The sequence below is a fragment of the Triticum dicoccoides genome, chromosome 2B (assembly GCF_002162155.2).
Source record: "Triticum dicoccoides isolate Atlit2015 ecotype Zavitan chromosome 2B, WEW_v2.0, whole genome shotgun sequence".
Lineage (NCBI taxonomy): Eukaryota > Viridiplantae > Streptophyta > Magnoliopsida > Poales > Poaceae > Triticum > Triticum dicoccoides.
This window is the reverse complement of record NC_041383.1, coordinates 342770310-342795878: the sequence shown is the minus strand read 5'-3', so window position 1 is coordinate 342795878 and position 25569 is coordinate 342770310. Positions and strand designations below refer to the sequence as shown.

Below are 25569 nucleotides of genomic sequence, written 5' to 3'. Positions count from 1 at the left end.
TCTCTTCCTTCAATATTCTTTCATGAATTGTTCAAATGACCAATACGATGCTTGCTAACCTTCAATAAATTTACAACCTCTACTTCTTATATGTGAAGTCATTACTCCCCATGGGATAAGCAAATGAGACATATATATATTTAGATTTATGAAATTCAACTCATTCAACCATTTACTCATAGGATATAAGTGAAGCACACGAGTAAATGACAAACTACTCCAAAAAGATATAAGTGAAGATCAATGATTAGCTAAATAATTATGTAACTATGTGAAGACTCTCTCTCATTTAAGAATTTTAGATATTGGTATTGTATTCAAAAAACAAGAAAATCAAAATAAAATGACATTGCAAGCATAGCACAACTCATGTGAAGAAGCAAAAACATAGGTTCAACCGATACTAACCGATAGTTGTTGAAGAAGAAAGGTGGGATGCCTAACGGGGCATCCCCAAGCTTAGATTCTTGAGACTTCTTGAAATATTATCTTGATGTGCCTTGGGAATTTCCAAGCTTGAACTATTGTGTCTCCTTAATTCCACTCATATCATGGTTTCTGTTTTTATCAAAAGCTTCATCCACACCAAAATCAACAAAAACTCGTGAGATAAGTTAGTATAAACCAATGCAAAACCTTATCATTTTCTAGTGTAACAAATCACTAAAATTATTATTCAACATTGCATACTAAATGCCTCTGCATATATAATACTCCTATCCTCAAATAGAATCATTAAAGAAGCAAACATATGCAAACAATGCAACCATAACAACAACCTACCAAAACAGTATAGTCTGTAAAGAATGCAAGAGTATCAATACTTTCCTAACTCCAAAAATTATGAGAAAAATATTACGCTGTAGTAAATTTATCAGAGCTCATTTAAAAAAAAAGCTAGCCAACTCACCTCCAGGAGGCTCCCCCAATTGGGCCTTCGTGGGCCGTTGGATTTGCCCTTCTGGCGTGTCCTCGTCTTTTTTTTTCGAGGGTACGCAAACTGCGTACCTTAGCTTTATAGAAGAAGAGAAATGAGACATACAATAACGTCAACCACTCGCTGTGAACAACGAAGGCGACCCACTCCACACCCGGTTCGAACAAGGACAACCAAACATGACAAAACGACAACACAACTACGACACAAAAAGCCTACCCTACACCAAACCCCTAGCCGCGTCTCGTCCGACGCTGAAGACCTCCGAAGAACAGCAACTCCAGCTTCCTTGGATAAGCCGGCGACGACCGTACATGGCGCCGAAGGAGAAAGATCCGGGCAACGGTGAACGCCGGAGGAGCGCATCATGGGACCTCGAGTCTCCCAGCACAATGCTCCCAACAAAGTAACAACCTCAAGGACGTTGCCATCATGCCGATCCTACGAATCAAGGCTTTCGCCCCGGAGACAGCAGCCGATACAAGGTCGCGAGGAAGATTGCGTTGCACTCGGCGAAGCCTCCAGGAAGGTGAATGACACCCGTGGGCGCCATCAACGCCGGTCCGGCCGCAACCGAACAAGATTTTCATCCGTAGCATCGCACATCTCCACGTCTCCAAGATCCCGGCCAGTCCCAAACAGATGCCTCACACCGCCGTCGCCGCAGCAATTTGCCATCGAAGCCCCCCTCACTGCTGAGGGAACACGCCTAAAGCCATCACCTTCAACCTCGACAAGGAACCGCAGCAACCACCAAGCGATGCACAGCCAGATCCGCCATGGTGGCCTTCACCCGCGCCAGGGGACTGCCACCAAAATGGATCCGACTCGCACCTCCGACCACACTCCGGCACCCACACCGCCGAGGCATCGTCGCACGCCTCACACGGCAGCAGCCGAACGCCCGCTGCCCGCCAAGACCCTTCCTGGCCAGGCCTCGTAGCGCCGCTGCCGCCATGGCTGCGCTCGCACCGCCGCCACAGCCAGTGTCGGTGTACCCCCAGCACCCTCCATCCTGCTACGCCCCACGTAAGGCTACGGGGACAATCGCCGCACTCCCTGCCGTGAGCACCCCTAGGAAGCACACCAGATCCGGGCCGAGATCCCCGGACCCGCGCCCCGGGCGCCGCCAGCCTGCGCCACTGACCACTGCCTGCCCTTGCCAAGTCTTCTGCTCTCCACCACGCCTCCCCCGCCGTGCAGCGCACCGCACCACGCCACAGCCACACCCCCACCAGCCGTCTGCACCACCGCGGTGCCCAACGGCCGTGGAGGCACAACGCCACCAGGCCTGCCGGCAGCAACAACCAAAGCCAGGCCGGCCAAATCCAGATCCAGATCGGATCGGACTGGGACGGGACCAAGCCCAGGTCGCCGCAGCCACAGGCAACCTCACCGGACGAGGCACAGACCACCACCACGGCCACCACGACGAGCCTCCGCCGAACCTACGCAGCACCTCGCCGCTAAGGGAACTCGCCGGAAACCCCGCGCCATGGCCAGAGAGGAGGGAGTCGCGCCGGGAGAATCCCCGCCGCCACCGGCACTGCCCGGGCTTTGCCCGGCAGCGGCCCTCGGCGGCGGCGAGGAGGGGGGGAAGGATGGGGGAGGCCGGCGGCGGCGCAGTAGGTTTCCCCCGTGTCGCCTCGAGGGAGGGACACGGGGGTCGGGGGATGCTGGCGTGTCCTCGTCGTCGGATCTTCACCTCGCTGTAACAAATTTTTCACCTCGCGGTCGTTTTGACTGGCCAATGACGAGTGGGCTCGCGCCTCGTGTTCGTTGGCTGGGTTGGCCGTTTCCGCGTGAACGACACTTTTCCCAATCTGTTCTGCGTGCTACACACCCAATCTCGCTCGCACACCAGGCGCCGCACAACCCTAGCTCCCACTTTCCCCTCGATCCACTGCCCCTCCCTCCTCCCCGCTCGTCACCAGGGCCTCGCTGCCGCCTACTCCTCCTCCACCACCATTGCTGCTTCCCCACCTCGACTTCCCTCTCTCCGTTGTTTATCCGGTCATCGGCGGCGCCTGGTTCCGGATCTGGCGCAACCATCAGGAAGGTGCAAGATGGTTCCACCAATCCACTCCTCCCGCGGCGCGCACTGGCGCACACGACGTGCGTGATGGGCGTCCGCACGAATACCATTCCCCAATCCACAGCTGCTGCACCCTCCCTCCTCTTCCCCCAATCCCTCGCCGACACAGCCACCGCGACCCTCCCCTCCTCCTCCATCCGTCCTCCTCGGCCATCGACGGTGCTTGGTTCGAGATCTCGCGATGGTTAGGCAAGCCCGGTGGTGGGGTGAAGGAGCAGGCGAGGCGGGCGACGAGGGGAAACAAGGGAAGAGGGAGGAGGCCGGCAATAGGGTGAAGGAGCAGGCCGCCCATCTTGGAGGTGGTGCCGCCGGCTAGGTACCATTCACCGTCCCCGGTTAGGGGCTATTCGCTGTCGCTGGCCTCACTCGCCACCAATTTTGCCATGGAGATGGTATGAGAACTTCCGTCGCCAGCCAATCGAGCCCCATATCCAGTGCGCGACCCAAGGAGGATTTTGCATCGCAGTCTTCCTGCGCTGGTTCATTCCCTGGACGAACGACACCAACCAAGGTAGGGCTCTCTCTCCTCTCCGTACTCCACATGACGTGTGCGGGTCGCCACTGTGGCCCTCCATCTCCTGCCCTGCTTGCTGCTTGTATGATGTGTGCTGTGTGCGTGCTTGCTTCTGTCGTGCTGTGTGCGTGTGTTCTTGCTTGTTGTGTGCGTGCTTGCTGGGTGCTTTGTCGCTGGGTGTTGGGCTGCTGATGGCCTGATGCAGTTATGCTTTGTTGTATACTGACCTTGTTGCTTGCTGCTGCTGACCTACTGATGTTGCTGCTATGCTGGCCAGGGAGTGAGTCCAGTGACATCCTGATCATTCAGTCATTGAGGATTTGAAAAGAGGCATCAAGGCAGCAAATGGGGCAGTATTTTGATCTCATTTTGTGTGATGCATTTATAAATGGGGCAGTATTTTGATCTCATTTCCACTGACGCATTTATTATTTGTCGTCTTCATTACATACCACCAAGTTCGGGTTGCTTTTCTTATATCACTATTTTGTAGTCTGCTTCACCGTGAACTTGAATGAAGACCCAGATTGTTATCTAATTTGTGAAAGTCATTGAGCTGCTGCTACGCGCACTAGAAGATTGTGTTGGTAGGATTTTGTACTATTTGTTGAGTTCTTCCATTGTCTAGCTTATTTGCATGGTTACTGGTGTATGTCGGTCATGCATCTGAAGCCACTTACTTTCCAGGATTTTTAGGATGGCGGCTAAGCTTCTCTTTAATGTTGCTTTCTCTGAAATATTTTTTAGTACAGTTGGTGATTCTGTTTCTGCCTGATGACTTGTTATATTATTGTTCCAGTTTCCAGAATAAGCTAATGGAAACTGTATTTGGGTAGACATGATTTCAGGTTTGATTGCAACCATTTTCTTCTTCTGTTTTCCATATTTAGAAATCTAGCCTCTATTCCAATTATTACGACAATTCATCTTTTGAAGTGTATTTCTTCTACAGGAAAGTTTCATCTATACCTTAAGATAAAAAGTACCTGATGATGAACCATACCATAGCAATCTTCAGTTATAAACATTGGCTATGTTATCTAGAATTTTTATATTTTTCTTTACTGTGAACATTTGTGAACCTTTGCTGGACTACTTGCCCTGGATAAATAGTAGGGCATGATAATTGGTAAATATAGGAGCTGCATAGGAAAATTGACTGCCACAAAAAGAGTTATATTGGCAATGGTTTCTGCATTTAGTATAAAATATTTTAGTTGAAAGATTGCTTCAAATCTAAAGTCAGAAGTGGCAAGTATGTTGTCATCACGGCACCACATAGGTACATATGATCAGCCAAACATAGGCACATAGGATTACTACTCCGTTTTTTTGCATATGCATCTAGCAGCAACTCTTTTGTGTTCTCGTCTTAAATTTCCTATTCAAGTAGTTCAAGGAAATGGTTTCAAGTGGTGTGAAGGCTCCCAGTCAATGTTTGGTTTACAAATTTAAGAATTAGCATCGGTAGTTTAGGTGAGCACCATGTGTACATACTCATCTCCCTGTTGTCTATATTACATTGTTTCAAATTTGAAAGTGCTTTAGGTAATTCTTGGGTGCCTTGTGGAACGTTTCAATTTCAGGCATCATTCCTAAATTGTTTGGCGTCCATGAATTTCCCGATGAGGTTGTTCTGCACCACACTGCATCATGTAGGATTTTGTCGCTCGTGATCTTTCTTGCTTAGGTGACCTGCCCCAATCCTTCTTCCCCTCCCCAATCAGGTTTGTCGTGTGTTCTGGTTTAGATTTAACATGATTTTTTGATTTACTGTGTTTTGTGTGAGTGGCAACATGATTGGATTTTTGGAGAAATGGGTATTGTTGCTTCACTGCTATATGTGGTTGATGCTTGGTTCAGAAAGGAACAAGTTCTAGAATTGGTAAAACTGTCCTCGGTTCGAGTCAAATTGCTTTAGCCCATCTTATTTTTTCAGGATGCGTGCATCATAGGATGTGTATAAAGGGCAGCCCCAGTGCATGTAGCTCCCGCTTGCGCAGGGTCTGGGGAAGGGTCCGACCACTTTGGGTCTATTGTACGCAGCCTTTCCCTACATCGTTTCTTCATAGGATGTGTATGGAAGCACAAAAGTACTATCAACAATAAAAAGGGTCGTTTCACATTTGTATCGAAACTATACATTTAAGAGCTTAGCAAAAGAATATTGTTCCAGGAGAAGAATTAATGCTCTGTTTTTTGCATATGCATGCAACAACAACTCTTTTGTATTCTGGTTCAAGAAAATGTTTACTATGTCAAGTGAGGAGTAGAATTGAAGAAACGATGCAGCTTTCATAATGTAATATGTAATACGTACAATTTTTTGGGGTAGTCTGTGTTGCTAGAAAGCTCCTGTTTAGATACAGTAATCTGCACTAAGCTTCATGATTCATAGAAAGAAAAGAACTCCATGAAGCTTCAGATTCTTGTTATGTTGTGATTTTGTGAGATTTATGTAGGTATTTTTTTAATACCTATGAATTTTAGAACTGAGACCATCTTGAAAACTATGCTTCCAGCTGTTGTTGATTTGTGTTGCCTTAGCAATCCTGCTGTTTCCCCTCAAAAATGTTGTACACAGGCTGGTTGTGACCAATTGGTAAAGAGCCCTATGTTATGAATGTGAATATCAAACAAATTAAATATCATTCTTGTGATTCTAACGGGTAACAACTCATTAATATTTAGCGCGATATGATAGTGGTGGTATTAGATTATGATACATGGTGCGATTCTTATTGTTTTCTCTCAGTAATATCTTCTTATTGTTCAATACTATGATCCACAGTGTGATACTGAAAACCTTGATTACTGTCGTGTTACAGTTTGTTGCAGTTCTATTTTTCCTTGAGATTGTGGTTATAACATATATTATATTTTCAGCTTTTAGAATAAAGTGTGTATATCTTGGTTTGAGTTGCCCGCAAAACCATTTTTATGAGCTTGCGTCCCATTAGAATAGAGTGTGTATATCTTGATTTGAGGTACCTTCCAAACTAATATTTAGAAGCTTGCATATTTCTATTTGGGAATGAGATTTCTCTACTGAATATGTGATTCTCACTTCTGAGTGGTAGATTCTTTGTTCTTTTTGTCATCTACTTTGACTTGTTGACATGTATATATCTAAGGAGCAGAAGGTGAAAGCGCAAATCAAAATCTCTATTTTGAAATGTGACGTTCTCTACTAAATGTGATTATCACTTTTGTGTGGTAATTTTCTGAGCCTATGAATTTCTTTGATGGAGCAAACTCCTATGGTTGCTGATCAATCACAATATTGACCATGAACTTTTTGCCCATCTCCGTGGTTAGTACTTCCAGAATTCGAGTGGCACGTACTGTCACACAGAGCAAGTGTCTTGCTGATGCTCTCTATGACACTCATGGATTAAAGTTTGTCTCTGTTTTTTGTTAGGTTGTTTTGCGTATACCCCTTTGCTACTATGTGGTATTTCATTGAAGCTGACGTCGCAAGAGGAAACGGAGGATATATTCGTAATCAGCACATCGGTGTCTAAGGCTGCTTCCTGTAGTTTTTGTCACTGCGCCGACAAGTGAGATAACAAACATGGATATATCAGTGTAGATAATTGTATCTTTATTTTCCGATTAATTTAAGGTACTCGCATATATAATAGTTACAATGCTCTATAATACCCACATAATTGTTTGTTCTAATTGGATTTTTGCACCACAACTTGACAAGTCTACTATCTTGTTCAGTAAAAAATATCAAGAATGATGTTCGGAAAGCTATGCTGGACCAGCTAGGACTAGCTCATGAGACTTGGAATGAAAGATACCCGGGGCTCCTGGTGTATGTGGGACAATCAAGAACAAAAGTCTTTGCGTATCTCAAGGATAGAATTTGGCAACGTATACAATGGTGGAAGGAAAAGATGCTAAGCAAGGCAAGGAAGGAGATTCTGATAATGGCTTGCGCCCAGGCCATACCCACTTTTGCCATGTTAGTTTTGACCTTACAAAGGGGCTATGTGAAAATGCATTTTTTTATATGTAAGGATCTAAGTTCTTGGCGTGTGTGTTTGTCTAGACAGAAGATTACTAAAAAGATACACGTATTTTTAGTGGCATGATTTTGAACTCTATTCTACCAAATCATGATTTTAAACTCTATTCTACCAAATTCAAATGTGTATGTACATCTTATTGTATACAAAGACAACAAGCCCCATGGTTTTTCCTAACTAAGAGATTAAATTTGTGTGTCATATGTGCTTCCCTGTAACTAAATCAACTAAACCATCGATTTATTTTCATCGCTAACATGGAATTAGCAGGTCTCTGCGCCATTTGGCGCACCGGCAGCTGGTCTTATCTTTTGACGACCCAAATATCAGGTCAGTTTTAGCTGTCATTATGTTATCAACAAAGTATTACAAATCACACCAAATCAGTTTCAGTTTTGAGTATATGCCGGAATCTTTCACCAAATCAAACTGCTGAAGCAGTTCGTTGCCCTTGTTATTCCTTCACCATCATAGACTGTAGCTATTGCCTACTTTTCGGAACGCATTAACCATGTTAACAAATTGAAATACATCTCCGAGTTGACCTTCACATACATGCTCTAAATATTTGCCCATCTTTTCGTAACGTGTAAATGGATATAGTGGTATATGAAAACTCAAATTGTTTCTTTGAACTGCAGATGGAGTCGATTCAAGCACCACATGCTGGAAATACTGCACCATAGTGACATAAGGGGCATCGCATTCAGGAAACCTAATGATTCCATATACACCTTCCCAATGCCTGATTGCATGTGCCAACAAGATGGAATATGATCTAGGCGTTAGCATACATAACTGAGGGATGCATATCCTCTACCTTTGTGCAACAAAGGCACCAAAGGCATGGCATTGTTGGCTGCATGATCAGGATTTGATGGTCATGATGTAAACTGGAGTGAAATAAAGCATTTGGTGCTTCTCAGGAGATTCTGAAACCCTCTGGCATACCCCAAACCGTTCGATTCTGGATATAATGGTCAAAAGGTGCCTAATGACAATGAATTCCATAGGAACAGAAATTGAGAGGATGCGAGGGATTTTGTAAAGTTAGTAATATATCGGTAGTCTACCATATAGCAATCTCCATTTGTTCAATCTATCTGTAGGTTGTAAAGTGAAAAGAGCTACGAGATTGAGTTGTAGATATGAGTACAACCTGAGTGCCTCGATGTATATTCGAAAAACAAGGGCTAACAAAAACAAAGAAAGGAAATTTTCAGTATATCATTACTCATCAGTGCATGTTCTTTGTGTCATGAATGATTGTGATGTTTGTGGTCTTATCTTTTCCTTTTCTCGATTTGTATTGGATATGCTACTCGCATCTTTGAACATGCATAGGGCCTCTCAGTCTTTAACCCTGACTATAAAATCCATTGATGGAAGTTGGGGAGGGCCGAGATGAACATCCGTACCCTAGGTCTAAGCCATCGAGATGGTAGAGACGATGTTTCCATGTCAACTACTCAGCCGGACAAGGCATATAAAAACCATGGATCCTTTGCTCCCCAGGCCGCCAAATGATCACAGTGATGTCTACGACCTCCTCCTAGATGTATTAATCTCAATCTCATGTTTGGTTTTCTTCCCTTTTCTCTTCTAATGATGTAATTTCTTTTACTAAGATAACACCATGTTTGTTGTAATGCCTTATTTGATGTAAGATCCCTTTTCTACTTTGAATGAATTTACTGCGTATATTTCTTATTTAGTTTAGTTCATCATTCAGAGACGGTAGAATATTTTTGTCCTTCACCGTTTAAATGATCATTGCGTAGTCCTTCACAAATTAAATGAGCATTGCGTAAAAGTATGTCTAAGTTCTCTTTCTTCAAGTGCTTCAAGTAAATGAAATTGTCTATTTTGAATTTAATATCTTTTAATAATAATCATAATGAGAGAGGGGTATGCTCTTCTCTCCCTCTCTGGGCAAATGTTACTTTAGACAACATGTACTAAAAAAGAAAAACTCTGGATATGTGTTTGAATGGCACAAAAAGAGTTCGTAGTTCTTATTCATACTTGAAACACGTGAGGCTCGCAAATTAAACCATGTTTTTTTCAAGGCGCATATGGATTTAGCAGACTGCAACAAAACCGACTGTATATACATGGCCTGTCCTTAGTAAAGGAAACTATTTTCATCGCGAACATGGCTTTGGTTGAAGGTTCTTGCAGCATGAAACTATTTTCATCGACAACATGTCTTCAGCAGGTCTCTGCGCCATTTGGCGCAATGGGTCAACTAGTTATGCAAAATGTTACAACATTATATCATTCTCTGACTTCTCTAGGGAATTTTTGCAACAGCGGTAAACTTTCTGTTTTCAAACAGCAACATGTAAACTAGCAAAATAAGCATGATAAAGGCTATCCTTGACATTTTTATTGAAACTAAGGATGCAAAACATTAATCTAAATAACAGAAAGAAAAACTAACAAAAGAAAATTACGCTCCAAGCAAAACACATATCATGTGGTGAATAAAAATATAGCTCCAAGTAAAGTTACCGATGAAGGAAGACGAAAGAGGGGATGCCATCCGGGGCATCCCCAAGCTTAGGCTCTTGGTTGTCCTTGAATATTACCTACGGGTGCCTCGGGCATCCCCAAGCTTAGGCTCTTGCCACTCCTTATTCCATAGTCCATCGAATCTTTACCCAAAACTTGAAAACTCCACAACACAAAACTCAATAGAAAACTCGTAAGCTCCGTTAGTATAAGAAAATACAACCACCACTTAGGTACTATAATGAACTCATTCTAAATTAATATTGGTGTAATATCTACTGTATTCCAACTTCTCTATGGTTCATACCCTCCGATACTACTCATAGATTCATCAAAATAAGCAAACAACACATAGAAAACAGAATCTGTCAAAAGCAGAACAGTCTGTAGTAATCCGTATCAAATGTATACTTCTGGAACTCCAAACATCCTACCAAATTAGTAAGTACTAAGAAATTTGTTTACCAATCCAGAGAAAAAAGAATCAAATCATAATCACGTTTCTGTGAATTATCAAAACTAATTTACTGGGTGCAAAAATTTCTGATTTTCAGCAGGATCAACACAACTATCACCGTAAGCTATCCTAAAGGTCTTGCTTGGCACTTTATTGAACAAAAGCTATAAAACATGATTACTACAGTATCATAATCATGTGGACACACAAAAACAGTAAGGGTAAATATTGGGTTGTCTCCGAACAAGCGCTTTTTTTAATGCCTTTCTAGCTAGGCATGATGATGACAATGATGCTCACATAAATGATAAGAATTAAAACATACCGGGAGCATCATGAAGCATATGACTAGCACATTTAAGCCTAACCCACTTCCTATGCATTGGGATTTTGTGAGCAAACAACTTATGGGAACAACAATCAACTAGCATAGGAAGGCAAAACAAGCATGACTTCAAGATTTTCAACACATAGAGAGGAAACTTGATATAATTGCAATTCCTACAAGCACATGTTCCTCTCTCATAATAATGTTCAGTAGCATCATGAATGAATTCAACAATATAACCAGCACATAAAGCATTCTTTTCATGATCTACAAGCATAGAAAATTTACTACTCTCCACATAAGCAAAATTCTTCTTATTCGGAATAGTGGGAGTAAACTCAACAAAATAATTATCATGTGAGGCATAATCCAATTGAAAACTAAAATCATGATGACAAGCTTCATGGTTATAATTATTCCTAATAGCATACATGTCATCACAATAATCATCATAGATAGCAACTTTGTTCTCATAATCAATTGGAACCTCTTCCGAAATAGTGGATTCATCACTAAATAAAGTCATGACCTCTCCAAATCCACTTTCATCAATATAATCATCATAAGTAGGAGGCATGCTTTCATCATAATAAATATTCTCATCAAAACTTGGGGGACAATAAATATCATCTTCATCAAACATAGCTTCCCCAAGCTTGTGGCATTGCATATCATTAGCATCATGGATATTCAAGGAATTCGTACTAACAACATTGCAATCATGCTCATCATACAAAGATTTAGTACCACACATTTTATAGACTTCTTCTTCTAGCACTTGAGCACAATTTTCCTTTCCATCATTCTCATGAAAGATATTAAAAAGATGAAGCGTGTGAGACAAACTCAACTCCATTTTTTTGTAGTTTTCTTTTATAAACTAAACTAGTGATAAAACAAGAAACAAAAAGATTCGATTGCAAGATCTAAAGATATACCTTCAAGCACTCACCTCCGAGGCAACGGCGCCAGAAAAGAGCTTGATGTCTACTACACAACCTTCTTCTTGTAGACGTTGTTGGGCCTCCAAGTGCTGAGGTTTTGTAGGACAGTAGCAAATTTCCCTCAAGTGGATGACCTAAGGTTTATCAATCCGTGGGAGGCGTAGGATGAAGATGGTCTCTCTCAAGCAACCCTGCAACCAAATAACAAAGAGTCTCTTGTGTCCCCAACACACCCAATACAATGGTAAATTGTATAGGTGCACTAGTTTGGCGAAGAGATGGTGATACAAGTGCAATATGGATGGTAGATATAGGTTTTTGTAGTCTGAAAATATAAAAACAGCAAGGCAACTAATGATAAAATTGAGCACAAACGGTATTGCAATGGTAGGAAACAAGGCATAGGGTTCATACTTTAACTAGTGCAAGTTCTCTCAACAATAATAACATAATTGGATCATATAACTATACCTCAACATGCAACAAAGAGTCACTCCAAATCCACTAATAGCGGAGAACAAACGAAGAGATTATGGTAGGGTACGAAACCACCTCAAAGTTATCCTTTCTGTTCTATCTACTCAAGAGTCCGTAGTAAAATAACCCGAAGCTATTCTTTCCGTTCAATCTATCATAGAGTTCATACTAGAATAACACCTTAAGACACAAATCAACCAAAACCCTAATGTCACCTAGATACTCCATTGTCACCTGAAGTATCCGTGGGCATGATTATACGATATGCATCACACAATCACAAATTCATCTATTCGACCAACACAAAGTACTTCAAAGAGTGCCCCAAAGTTTCTACCGGAGAGTCAAGACGAAAACGTGTGCCAACCCTTATGTATAGGTTCATGGGCGGAACCCGCAAGTTGATCACCAAAACATACATCAAGTGGATCACGTGATATTCCATTGTCACCACAGATAAGCACGACAAGACATACATAAAGTGTTCTCAAATCCTTAAAGACTCAATCCAATAAGATAAATTCACGAGGAAAACTCAATTCATCACAAGAGAGTAGAGGGGGGAGAAACATCATAAGATCCAACTATAATACCAAAGCTTGCGATATATCAAGATCGTGCCATAGAGAGAACACGAAAGAGAGAGAGAGATCAAACACATAGCTATTGGTACATACTCTCAGCCCCGAGGGTGAACTACTCCCTCCACGTCATGGTGAGCACCGGGATGATGAAGATGGCCACCGGTGAGGGATCCCCCCCTCCGACAGGGTGCCGGAACAGGCTCGCGAGAGGTTTTTGGGTGGCTACAGAGCCTTGCGGTGGCGGAACTCCCGATCTATCATGTTGTTCGATGGTTTTAGGGTATATGGGAATATATAGGTGAAATAAGTCTGTCGGGGGAGCCTCGAGGGGCCCACGAGGGTGGAGGGCGCGCCCCCTATCTCATGGCTTCCTCGATGCTTCCCTGGCTTGCACTCCAAGTCTCCTGGATCACGTTCGTTCCAAAAATCACGCTCCCGAAGGTTTCATTCCGTTTGGACTCCATTTGATATTCCTTTTCTTCAAAACACTGAAATAGGCAATAAAACAGCAATATGGGCTGGGCCTCCGGTTAATAGGTTAGTCCCAAAAGTAATATAGAAGTGTATAATAAAGCCCGTAATCATTGAAAACAGATAATAAAATAGCATTAATGCTTCATAAATTATAGATACGTTGGAGATGTATCATTGGCCACCTCCCCATAAGGATCTCATAGGATTTGCTCCAGAAGATGTTCCTTATGGATTTTTGTGTTCCTGAAGTCCGACCTTTTACTTGATGTTCTAGATATCAAACCATATTTATGAACTGATTACGCTAGCACATCAAGGAGAACATTAGAAGCGGAGTGCTAAATGACTCTCGGTAGATCATCCAGATTTTGTTTCCTTGGCCTCGCTAAGGTGAAATCTGAGAAGGTGTTATCTTCCTTTGCATCTGCATCGTCCATCGCTGTTCATCATGGTAGTATGTTGTGTTGCCAGGATCCTTGACAGGAATATTGTTAAAACCTTGATGAATATGGAAATGCTCAAGTTCTTGAGAGCACGCACAAGCATTAGGCTTTTGTAGTCAGCATTAGTTGGGGTTTGCCCTCAGATTCTTCTATTACGTTATAACCTTTCAAACAGTGGACTCACTCTCTACTGTTGAGTTTCTCCCCACTTACTAGAATCATTCCCAGCATTTGCATTTTGCTCCCAGCTTGCACCGCCGTTGTGCCATCCTACCCTGGACTACCCTTTTCAGTAAATATTGTTAAGGATCATCTTCAAAAGTGATCCTACCATGGGTCCCACCCATTTCCGATGATAAGCAAAAATCATTCCTTGCGTTGTCCTCAACAAGGTAATCCACATCATCCATTCGAGTCCGGATATGCCATTCCTCCGCACCCCGCCAAACGATCGTTTGTGAATTGCCTTAGTCTGGTACGAAGAGTTTCGATGATCTCTATATCAAAAGTAATTCTTTTTGCCACTTGAGGGAATAATTCTACGAGTCACCCTCCCTAAGGTGCCCCGTGATGGAATCATGGCAATTAACTCCTCGCTACTTTGAGACCCATGCACCATCCTAGTTAAGCGTGGAATTGTTGCCTACCGATTTGAACCTTTGTCATATGTTCATCATCCATCATCTGTAATGTGAGTTTTGCGTCTCAGCTCAAGAGATGTTTCTATGTCTCATTCTGTGAGTTGATCTTGTGATCATTAAGATGATCCATTCTTATGGAGTTGTCTTTCTCTGTTGTCGCCATGTTGGATGAAGAGCTCGAAGGCAAGGATGTCATAATCAATATGATGTATTGGATCAACATCTCCGAGAACGGCAGTTGGATCATGAAGATCGTGTGAGCTCTGTGTCCCCTATGTCTTCTTACCTCACGTCTTGAATCTCGGGATGAGATTCTTGTTTAGTGGGGGTGAGATGTCACATCCCTAGTTCTGTTATGCTCTGGGCTAGCTAGTCATGTGTTGTATCATGTTTAAATTGCATTTAAACTTGAAATGGGGATTGATCCAAACCCTAGCACGAATGATTCCAACTAGGTTCAAATAAAAATCATTTTCAATGAACCCAAAATGCCTTTGGAAAAGTTCATCATTTTTGAATTGGTCTAGAACCCCTACCAAGAATGGTGCACATTTTTCTAGGTCACTTTGGATTGTTGAATTAATCTATAGAGTATTTGAATTTGGGCATTTAACTGCTATAAATATTTTAAATGCCCAATTAATCCTGAAAGTAGTTGAGGGTTGTTGGGAATATTCAAATATGTGCCCACAATTTATTCTAGGACTTATAAAAATGGTTTAGTACTTTTACTAAATCAAAACAGACAACATAAAATAGAAAACAAAAAAGAATTAGAAAGAGAGAGAGAGAGAGAGAGACGAAGCCTACCTGGCCTTACCTGAAGTCAGCCCAGCAGCACAGGCCCAGCCCACTACCGCAGCTCCTCATGTCTTCTTCCTCGTCGGACAGAAGGACGAGCGCGTGCCCGACGCCCACACGCCCATGCCCAGGGCACCTCCTGCTTGCTGCTGCTTCTGGAGGCCGCTAAGGCCGCCATGCAACCCCTGGATCCCTCTCTCACTCTCCCTCGAGCTCTCCCCCTCCCCGGTCTCTCTTCCTCCCTTCGTTGTGAGCACCGAGAGCGCGTCGCCGCTGTAGCCATGGCTACAAGCCACCACTCGCTATACCAGCATGACCACGACCTTCACCATGACGCCTTGGAGCTACACGCCAACGCACGCAACCTCGGGAGCCCTGCAGCATCGTCCCCGACCTAATCTTCAACCTCCGACCGCCGGCTACCTCACCGTCGATTCGTGGCAACCAACACATCCCCCGCCCCGCCGTCTACACCCTCCTCCTCGTCCTGAGCCTCTCTCCGTCCCCCCCTGTTCCCCTCCTAGCCCTCAACCCCTAGTTTACCTCCCCGTCGCACCCGCAAGCTCCTTGCCACAGGCGATGTCGCGACGCGGCCAGGGCTCGTTCCCGTCAAATCTGGGTGCGTAGTCGAACTCCTGGAGTTCCCAGGAGCCCGTAGAGCACTTCATCCGGCGTCCCCGTGGCTCGCAGCCTCGCCTGCCTCATCCCCGTTCTCCGGCCGCGGCGGATGAGCTCATCGTCGATGAACCAGGCCACCCCATGCCCAGCCGCGTGCTCCCCTGGATGCGGGTGAGCAAGGGATCCTTTATTATGCCCTCATCGTAGCAAGCGGCAGCCCCAAGCGCAACTCCAGCGAGCCACCGCCGCTCTGGGTCGTCGCCGTCGTCTAACAGCCGGCGCATCTGACGTGGCCATCATTAGCGCTAATCCCTGCTAATCCCCCCTAATCCCACCACCGGTCAAACCCAGTTAGCGCTGGATTTGACCGGGTTTGTCCAGTGTGTCACTGACCAGTGGGCCCCACTGGCCAGGTTTGACCTGGACGGGCCCTGTTGACCAGATGATGTCAGCATGACCTAGTGCTGACGCAGTAAAGCCTTTTCTGGAATTTTAAATAAATCTAAATGATTTATATATTTTGAGAAAATGCCCAAAACTTCTAAAAATCGTAGAAAATCAACCTTAATTCCAAATGAAATAATTTATATATGAAAAATGATCAGAAAAATACAATCTATCCATCTCTACTGGTTTCATGCATGTTTAAACAACTTAACATTGCTGTTTAGATCAAAACATGATAATGCACTATTTGAATTCATAGTTTGAGTTTGAAGTTGAACATTTGGTTCAAAATGACTCAAACCACCTTGGTTATAGTTGCATTAGGCCAACACACTCATTTTACCATTTCATGATCATGCATCATATTGTGCATTGCATTGATTGCGTCTTTCCCTGTTTGCCGGTTTTTGTCCCCTCTCAATAGACGCGGTTCCGACGATGACACCGATGACACCGATGAAGAGATATACTATCTTCAGAAGTGCCAGGCAAGCAAAACCCCATTGTTCATTCCGATACAATCCCACTCTCTCACTCCTGCTCTCTTTTACTGCATTAGGACAACAACGTTTCAACTGTTACATGTTGCGGTAGCTGAACCCCTTTTCCTCTGCATGACCTGTCATAGCCACAGTAAATAGATGAAACCCACTAGCATGAGTAGGAGTTGTTTGAGCCCTAATGTGCCTACTCATTCATGCTTGTTTGTCATACTTGCTACTGCTTAGAGTTGAGGCAAGTCTGATTCATCGGGGATGAATTGGAATGGTGATGAACATGTCCTACTGTTTGTGAGCTGAGTGTGTGAACACGATTTGGTAAAGGTAGCGGTGAGAGGCCATGTAGGAGTACATGGTGGGTTGTCTCATTGAAACCGTCCGTAGGAACTGAGTTCTATTTTTGTGATCCATGAACAGTTGCTACCACACATTGGGCTTCGGGCACTCCAAGCTCTCTCGACTTATTAATCAACTCGATCTCTATCCAGGAGTTGCAACTAGTTTCTGGTGTTTGTAGGTAGTGCTAGTAGTCTACCAAGTGGCACTCGGTACAGGTGGGCTTGGGACAGACTAGGTGCAGTGGCACGGTGTATCAAGTGGCACCCAGATGGTGGGCTTGGGAACCCTACTCACATCGTTTGGGGCCGTGAGCGACACCCGGCCGGATCTCCTTGCGGCTGGAATCCAAATAGGCGATAAACCTGGACTAGAGACTTGTGTGGTTAGGCAGGTCATGGCCGACACCCTCGCTAGGCTTCTGCTTGAAGGTTGTCAAGATACATGACGTGTACATGGCGGTAAGTGGTGAGAGCGTGTGTGAAGAAGTACATCCCTGCAGGGTTAATATGATCTATTTGAATAGCCGTGTCCGCGGTAAAGGACCTCTGGGTTGCCTATATAGTTCATAGACAAGTGAAAGTGGATACTCCAAAATGTGCAAGATAAGCATGAGTGCTATGGATGGCGTTCTCGTAGGGAGACGGGAGCGGATCCATATTGGTGTACTGATATGGCGAATATGTGGACTCATGTGCGCCACCTCAAAAGAGTTACTTGCAGTCGTAGATCAGGATTGCCACTTAGTCAAAGCTGGCTTGCTGCAGTTAAACCCCACCATCCCCTTTGTTGATAATGATGCAGATGTAGTTAGTTCTGAAGTAAGTCTTCCTGGGTACATTTGTACTCATGTTTGCTTAATTTATGTTTTGTGGAGAGACTCCAGTCTCACTAGTAGTTCCGCGTGGACTTCGATGTTTAGCTTGTTACCTTAGCTACAATCTTGTGCCCTTGGTAGGATCTGGTAGATAGTCAGGCTTCTCAGCCTTTTTCATTTGTAGATGTTTGTACTCAGACATGTTAAGCTTCCGTTTGTGCTTTGACTTGTTTGCTCTGAATGTTGGGTCATGAGACCCATGTTTGTAATATCTATCTCCTCGGAGCCTATTGAATAAATACTTTGAGTCATAGAGTTATGTTGTGATGCCATGTTGTATTTGCACATATCGAGCATATTGTGTCTATGATTTGAAATGCTTGGTATGTGTGGGATCCGACAACCTAGTTGTTTATTCTTGGTATCCTCTCTTATGGGGAAATGTCTCCTAGTACTTCCACTGAGCCATGGTAGGTTGCTACTACTCCGGAACACTTAGGCTGGCCGGCATGTGTCCTTCTTCATTCCTGTGTCTGTCCCTACGGGGAAATGTCACGCGGTGTCTACCAGAGTCCTATTAGCCCGCTACAGCCCGGATTCTTCGGAGTCCTGTTAGCCCAACTGCTACAGCCCGGATTCATTCGCTGATGACTGACACGTTCATTGCTGGGTCATGTATGCCTGTCCCTGTAAGTTAGTGCCACTTTGGGTTTATGACTAGTCATGTTGGCCCGGGTTCTTTGTCATACGGATGCTAGCGACACTATCATACACGTGAGCCAAAATGCGCAAACATTCTCGGGCAAAGTAAGGTGGCACCCGTGGGAATACCGTGCGTAAGGCCGCAAAGTGATATGATATGTTACATGCTAGATCGGTGTGACTTAGGATCGGGGTCCTGACTGTTTACCTCGATGATATTCCTATTTACTCGAAGAACGAGGAAGAGCATGCCGAACATCTTAGACTTGTGCTGGAAAAACTCAGAGAGCACCGCCTTTATGCCAAGTTCTCCAAGTATGAATTTTGGTTGCCAGAAGTGACCTACCCAGGCCACATAATCTCTGGTAAGGGCATTGTTATCAATCCGGAGAGAGTTCAGGTTGTTCTTGATTGGACTCCACCTGAAACAGTTAAGCAAGTTAGGAGTTTCCTTGGTCTAGCCAGTTATTGGTGCCGCTTTGTTGAGAACTTCTCCGAAGTGGCAAACCCCTCACTGAACTTCTCAAGAAAGATAAAAAGTTTGAGTGGTCCCCACAGTGTGAGTACAGCTTTCAGGAATTGAAAAGACGCCTGACTTCTACTCCCATACTTGTGCCACTGGATTTCACTAAGGACTTTGTTATCTATTGTGATGCCTCACGACAGGGACTAGGTTGCATTCTTATGCAGGATCGTCATGTGATTTCCTATGCATCTCGACAGTTGCATCCACATGAGGAGAATTATCCTACACATGATCTACAGCTTGCAGCTGTAGGCTATGCACTCAAGACCTGACAACATTACCTTCTTGGTAAACGTTGCGAGATCTACACCGATCACTAGAGTCTCAAGTATATCTTCACCCAACTAGATCTGAACCTTAGGCAAAGACGTTGGTTGGAAGTGATCTCAGATTATGATCTAGGGATTGCCTACACTCCAGGCAAAGCAAATGTCATAGCTGATGCTCTAAGCCGTAAGTCTTATTGCAACAATCTCCTATTGCAGCAGGGCCAACCACTTCTCCATGAGGAATTATGTAAGCTTAACCTTCACATTGCTCCTGACGGATTCCTTTCTACCTTGGTGGCGAAACCTGATCTTGAGGATCGGATTATCGCTGCTCAAAAACAGGACACAAAAATTTCTTGGATCAAGAGAAACATTAAGAAGGGAGTTGGTGGATGTTTCTCTATGGATGATCGAGGTGTTGTTGTCTTTGAGAATCGCTTGATGGTTCCCAAGAATCAACATCTGCAACAATTGATTCTTGAGAAGGCGCATGAATCCCCTCTCACGATTCATCCCGATAGTACCAAGATGTATTAGGACCTATGCCAGAGGTTCTGGTGGGCTAGGATGAAGACATAAATTGCTTAGTTCATTTCTAACTCTAACGTTTATTGCCGCGTTAAGGCAGAGCATCAAAGAACTGCTGGAACCCTTCAGCCTTTAGCTATTCCTGAGTGAAAATGGGATAAAGTTGGTATGGACTTCATCACCAGCTTTCCCAGCACCAAGAGAGGGAATAATGCTATCTTCATAGTCATTGATTGACTTTCCAAAGTGGCTCACTTCCTACCTGTTCGAGAGAGTATCACTACTAGTCAGCTCGCTGACTTATATATTTCCCTAATAGTGCACTTCATGGTGTTCCACTAGAGATCAATTCAGACCGTGGTAGTCTTTTCACTTCTCATTCCTGGGATAGTTTGCAAACTACCATGGAAACCCATCTATCCTTCAGTACCGCTTTCCACCCTCAGTCGAGTGGTTAGGTGGAAAGGGTCAATCAAATTCTTGAAGACATGCTTAGAGCTTGCGTTATCTCATTCAGTATGGATTGGGAGAAATGTCTTCCTTTTGCCGAGTTTTCTTATAACAATAGCTATCAATCCAGTCTCAAGAAAGCTCCTTTTGAGATTCTCTATGGACGAAGATGTCGAACATCTTTGAACTGGTCAGAAACCGGTGAAAGACAATTCTTTGGACCGGACATGATCCAGGAGGCAGAAGAGCAAGTTTGCATCATTCGTGAGAACTTGAAAATAGCCCAGTATTGTCAGAAGAGTCAGTATGATCGTCGTCAAAAGGATGTGACTTATGAAGTTTTCGACAGACCTTACCTTCGGGTTACTCCTTTGAAGGGTACCCATCGGTTCGGTATCAAGGGCAAGTTGACTCCTCGTTACATTCGTCCTTTTTGCATTCTCGCCAAATGAGGAGAGGTTGCCTACAAGTTGGAAGTACCCCCCACATCTTTCTCGAGTTCGTGATGTCTTCCACGTCTCTCAACTCAGGTGTTGCTTCTCGGATCCCATCCACGGAGTGGACCACGAAACGCTTGATCTCCAAGATAACCTCACATATCGATAGTACCCAGTTCACATGCTTGATCAAGCAGAGCTTGTTACCCGATGTTAGAACATCAAGTTTCTTAAGGTTTAGTGGTGTCATCGTTCTGAGAGAGAAGCTATTTGGGAGCAAGAAGATCGTCTTCGACTGGAGTACCCCACTTTCTTTCCGTCGACCCCTGAATCTAGGGACGAGATTCTTTCAAGTGGGGGCGAGTTGTCACATCCCTAGTTCTGGTATGACCTAGACTAGCTAGTCATGTGTGCATCATGTTTAAATTCCATTTAAATTTGAAATGGGGATTTGTGAAACCCTCAGAAATCATTTATGGAAATGACCCAAATAAAAATTGCTCCAAAAAGGTCCAAGAAAATGTTCGTGTTGCTGTCGGGGAAACTGATCCACGAACACCTATGGGGCCGGCGGACCGTGGCCCCTTTCGGTTCGGCAGGGGGCGGAGGTCGCGCGAAGAGCGGATCGAGGCGAAGCACACGAGCAGTTTACCCAGCTTCAGAGCTCTCCGGAGAGATAATACTCCTACTGCTGCTTGTCTGATTGTATTCTGTTCTTGCTCGAGAGAGCTAAGTGTTTTCTGGCTTACCAATGAGTCGAACCTCCTCTACGTTGCGCATGGGCCTCCTTTTATACGCTAAAGGGGTCACCGACAGGTGGAAACGCAGAGAAGGGTAAAAGTGTAAAAAGAGAGGTGGTTGGTACAGCTACCTATACAGTGCATCCTACCTAACCCTGACGGCAAGGGACAAGGGCATTAAATGCCCGTCTGTGTCGCCCAAACAGTGCAGAAAAGGTACCGTCAGGGACGCCACCGCTCGCCACGATGGCAGTCTTGTCATCTCCGCATGTCACCGTGCACCGCTGGCTGCACAGCCTTCCGCCACGCGCGTCTGGAAAGGCCCCCAAAGTGACACGTTGGTGGATGTGCTGGAGCGTGGGTACAGGGTGGCCGCCTGCCGCGGCAAGCGCCTTGCCGCGGCCGTTGTCTTGTCGGGTCCGGAAGCTTGTCGCTCACTGGGCCTCGAGATGCCTTGGTTGGTCTTCCCGGCAAGCTCCTCTTGCCGGGGCCTTGTTGCCTTGCCGGGGCGCGTGGCGCGTCGCGGCAAGTTCCTTGGGATGCCTTGGTTGGCCTTCCCGGCAAGCTCCTCTTGCCGGGGCCTTGCCTCCTTGACTTGAATACTTTGTTCTTGAATGTCTCCAAAGGAGACCATGGAGGACCTTGGCGGTCGCCCGGCAAGCCTTGCCGCGGGGCACTGCAACTGCCCGTGCACAAGTTCGGGGTACTAGGGTACCCTTACTCTAGTACACCGACAGGAGCCCCCGGGCCTGGGCCACACACGGTGCCGAGCGCTGTTGGGCCAGGCCCAAAACAGGGCACGGGCACACGCGGCCTGGGCCACGCCGAATCTTGCTCCGTATCCACCGCGCCCTCCCCTAACGGCACGCGTTGAATGCGGCATCGTGGGAGAGATCGTGGGTGGTTTCTTTATTTGGAAGGGCGAAACGTCCGCCCCCTCCCTCTTTATAAGCAGAGGAAACAGGGGCAGTTCGCCCACCTCGCCGTCTGTTGCTCCGACTCCAAAAATCTCCGCCGCTCCCCCATCTTCTTAAAGCCAAAAAAGAACAGCGCTCCGCCCCCCATTGCCACCGGCGCAACCAACGCCGCCGATCTCCCTCGCCACCTCCGCCATGGCTCCGAAAGCCGACAAGGGGAAGGGCGTGAAATCGGCCGAGGCGCAACGGCACACGGCGCTGCGGAAGGAGCGGGCCCTCTTCTCCCCTCAGCTCGGCGCGAAGGAGCTGAGGGAGTACTTCTATCTCTTCTGGTCGACTGAGACGCGGGCGCATCCGTGCACGAGGGTACTCCCGGCCACCACTTCGAGATTGGCTCCGAACGGGTACCCCTTTTTCGCGCTGTTCTTCTACTGCGGGCTCTGCCCGCCCTTTTCTGATTTCTTCTGCGACATCATGAACACCTACGGGTTCCGCCTCCTTGACTTCACCCCCAACGCTGTTCTGACCATGGCGGTTTTCGCACATTTGTGCGAAAACTTTGTCGGAGTCCACCCAAATGTAGCCCTTTTCCGCCATTTCTTCATGCCTCGGGTCGAGAGAGGAGAGCCGCTTGCCGGAGGGATCGCCTGGATCTCGAGAGTCGGCAAGAAGGAGGCGTATCTGGAGGGTGAGCTCCGCAGCAAGTGGGAGGAGTGGAGAGCGGAGTGGTGTTGGATCGTCGAGGAGAACCTGCAGCCGTTCACTGCCGTGCGCCAAGCCCCAATAGTACGCGGCAACGATTGGAACAGCGTGGCCCTGGAAGACGACAGGCTGAAGATCGCCACCACCCGAATCCTTCGCCTCAGGCTTGCCGGACTCATTGTAGGCGCTGTAGGCGCAGACTTTCTTCGCTGCCGCATCGCTCCCCTGCGGGAGAGGGGGAGATCTGCCTGGGAGTTCAAGAACTCGGCGGACATCATGAGGCTGCGCCCGGGCGTCAATTTCAACTTCACCGTCCTGGAGCTGGATGCGATGCTCCTGGAGCTGTTCAAGCGTGACCCTCAGCACCCATTTACGTTGCCGCGGACTGTTGTTCCGCTGTGCAACAATTCGTCGCTTGATCGGATCCGCGCGATGATGCCGTTGTGCGATTCGCACGGAATCGCCCCAACTTGGCAAGAACCTGCGGATGACATCGTACAAGCGTTCTTCGACGACTTGGTGGAAGTGCCGGTCCGCACTGATGAGCAGAAGAGCCTCATCCGAGACACCACTGATGATGAGATGCAGCGCATCGCCACCAGGCTGGAAGAGGTGGCGGCAGCAGTTGCCGCAGGCGAGTTCGGGTTCACCATGGAGGAGGCAGAGGCAGCAGAGGCGGCAAGCCTTGCCGAGCGCGCGGAGTTTGCTGGCGAGGAAGATCTTGCCGGCTCTGAAGCTGAGCCGAGTGAGCCCGGCGAGGAAGAGCCTGAACCTTCAGAAAGCTTGCAGCAGGCGGAGCCCCCGGCCCCGCCAAGAAGGCGTCTCCGCAAAGCCGCAGACGTAGCGGGGCAGCAGACGGGCCAACAGCCGCCAAGCCGCGTGACGCGCTCTACTGCGGCAAGCACCGTTGCCGCGAGAGCGCCTCACGTCGCTGCGGCAACTGGCGCAGGGTCTTCCCGGTCCACCACCACTGCTCCCGCCAAGCGAGCGATGGAGCCTACTCCTCCGCCTCGCCGCACCGAAGGCGAGCCGGACTTTGATATCTCCGCGCTCAGCTCCGACGATGAAGAAGAAGAGTAAGATCCCCCTGCCGTCCTCGTAGTTCTTCAATTCTTGCTACCTTGTTGCTTTCGTCTTGTTTCTGACTTGTTTCGATCTGGATCCATTCCTTTTCAGGACGCTGGCCCAGAGAGTGACGAAGAGAGCCAAGGCCCCGGTGATTGTCATCGAAGATGACCCCACCGTGTCAGCAGGTGGTGTGTCTGAGACCACCTTGACGGACCCGGCAGCTACTCCCCGGAGCAGCCCCAGCGTGAGAACATGGTTTACTTCTCATTGACAGGCGCTCATGATTGCTCTTTCTTTGCTGATATCTTGCTTGTTGATTTGTGTAGGAGCAGAACAGCCTCTCCAGGAGGGCCCGGAAGCCGCCCCCGAAGCGCCATCTGCTTCAACTACGCCGCCAAGGGAGGAGTCCCCGGCAAGGGAGCGCTCTCTGGCAAGGGAGAACTCCCCGGCAAGGGACAGTTCTCCGGCAAGGGACGGCACCAGTGATCCTCCGGCGGTTGAGACCGCGGCCGCAGATCCTAGTACAGGCAATCTTCTTGCCTGAAAACTTCCCTTGGGTTCTTCTTCTCCTGATTTTCTTCTTACATATTTGCTTGACTTCTCTCCCTTCTTCGTTCTTCAGATCCATCTGCCGCGGAGCCAATGGAGACCGAGGACGCCAGCGAGGGGGGCGCGCGTGGCAGTAACGACGGCGCCGCCGCCAACGAAGAAGGGGCCGGTGCTGATGAGCCCGCCGGCGAAGAGGCCGCCAAGGTTGCCGCCGCAGAAGCTGGCGAGGGGTCGGGCGATCGTACTGATGGCCCTAAGGCCGCAGGAGCTCCAGGCGCTGCGCCGACCGCTGATCCCTCCGCCGCTGCCGTGGAGCCAGGCTCCGAAGAGCCCCAGCCCGGCGCCTACTTGAAGGCCGGCGACGGTATCTTCATCAAGCTTCCCTGGGCGTCGAGCTCCAGGGCGCCGGTCGAAGGAGAAGCTTTTGACGAGGAGGTTCTCGCCTCCGCCAGGCTGTCGTTAGTCGATGCGCCAAGCAGCAGCAGTGGCGAGCCTGAGGAGGAACAGCTGCTGCGGAAGCTGCTGTCACTCTACCGCGCACGACAAGCCAAGCTGGCTTCCCGGGAAGCGCTTGTCGCGAAGGCGGGAGTCGATATGGAGAAATGCGCGGAGGAGCTCCGGGGCCTCAATCAAGAAGCTCTCCGGTCCCTGGCACAGGAGCGGGAGCGACTCGCCGAGGAGCGTACAGCCTTCCTTCTCGAGAAGGCCGAAGCTGAG

The 25569-nt window shown here is 46.8% G+C and overlaps 1 long non-coding RNA gene across 10 annotated transcripts; it reads left to right on the top strand.

Annotated features, from left to right (window-relative positions):
• The first annotated feature begins 2762 nt into the window (after nucleotides 1-2762).
• On the top strand, nucleotides 2763-8820 carry LOC119363659. Of its 10 annotated transcripts, XR_005174265.1 has the most exons (7): nucleotides 2764-3543; nucleotides 3824-4133; nucleotides 4346-4394; nucleotides 5133-7106; nucleotides 7276-7519; nucleotides 7854-7913; nucleotides 8225-8820. It is a non-coding gene; the product is annotated as an uncharacterized LOC119363659 (long non-coding RNA). The 10 variants fall into 10 exon arrangements; XR_005174261.1 differs by having other exon boundaries at nucleotides 2763-3543; nucleotides 3824-5022; XR_005174262.1 differs by having other exon boundaries at nucleotides 2763-3543; nucleotides 3824-5273; nucleotides 5486-7106.
• Nucleotides 8821-25569: the final 16749 nt, after the last annotated feature.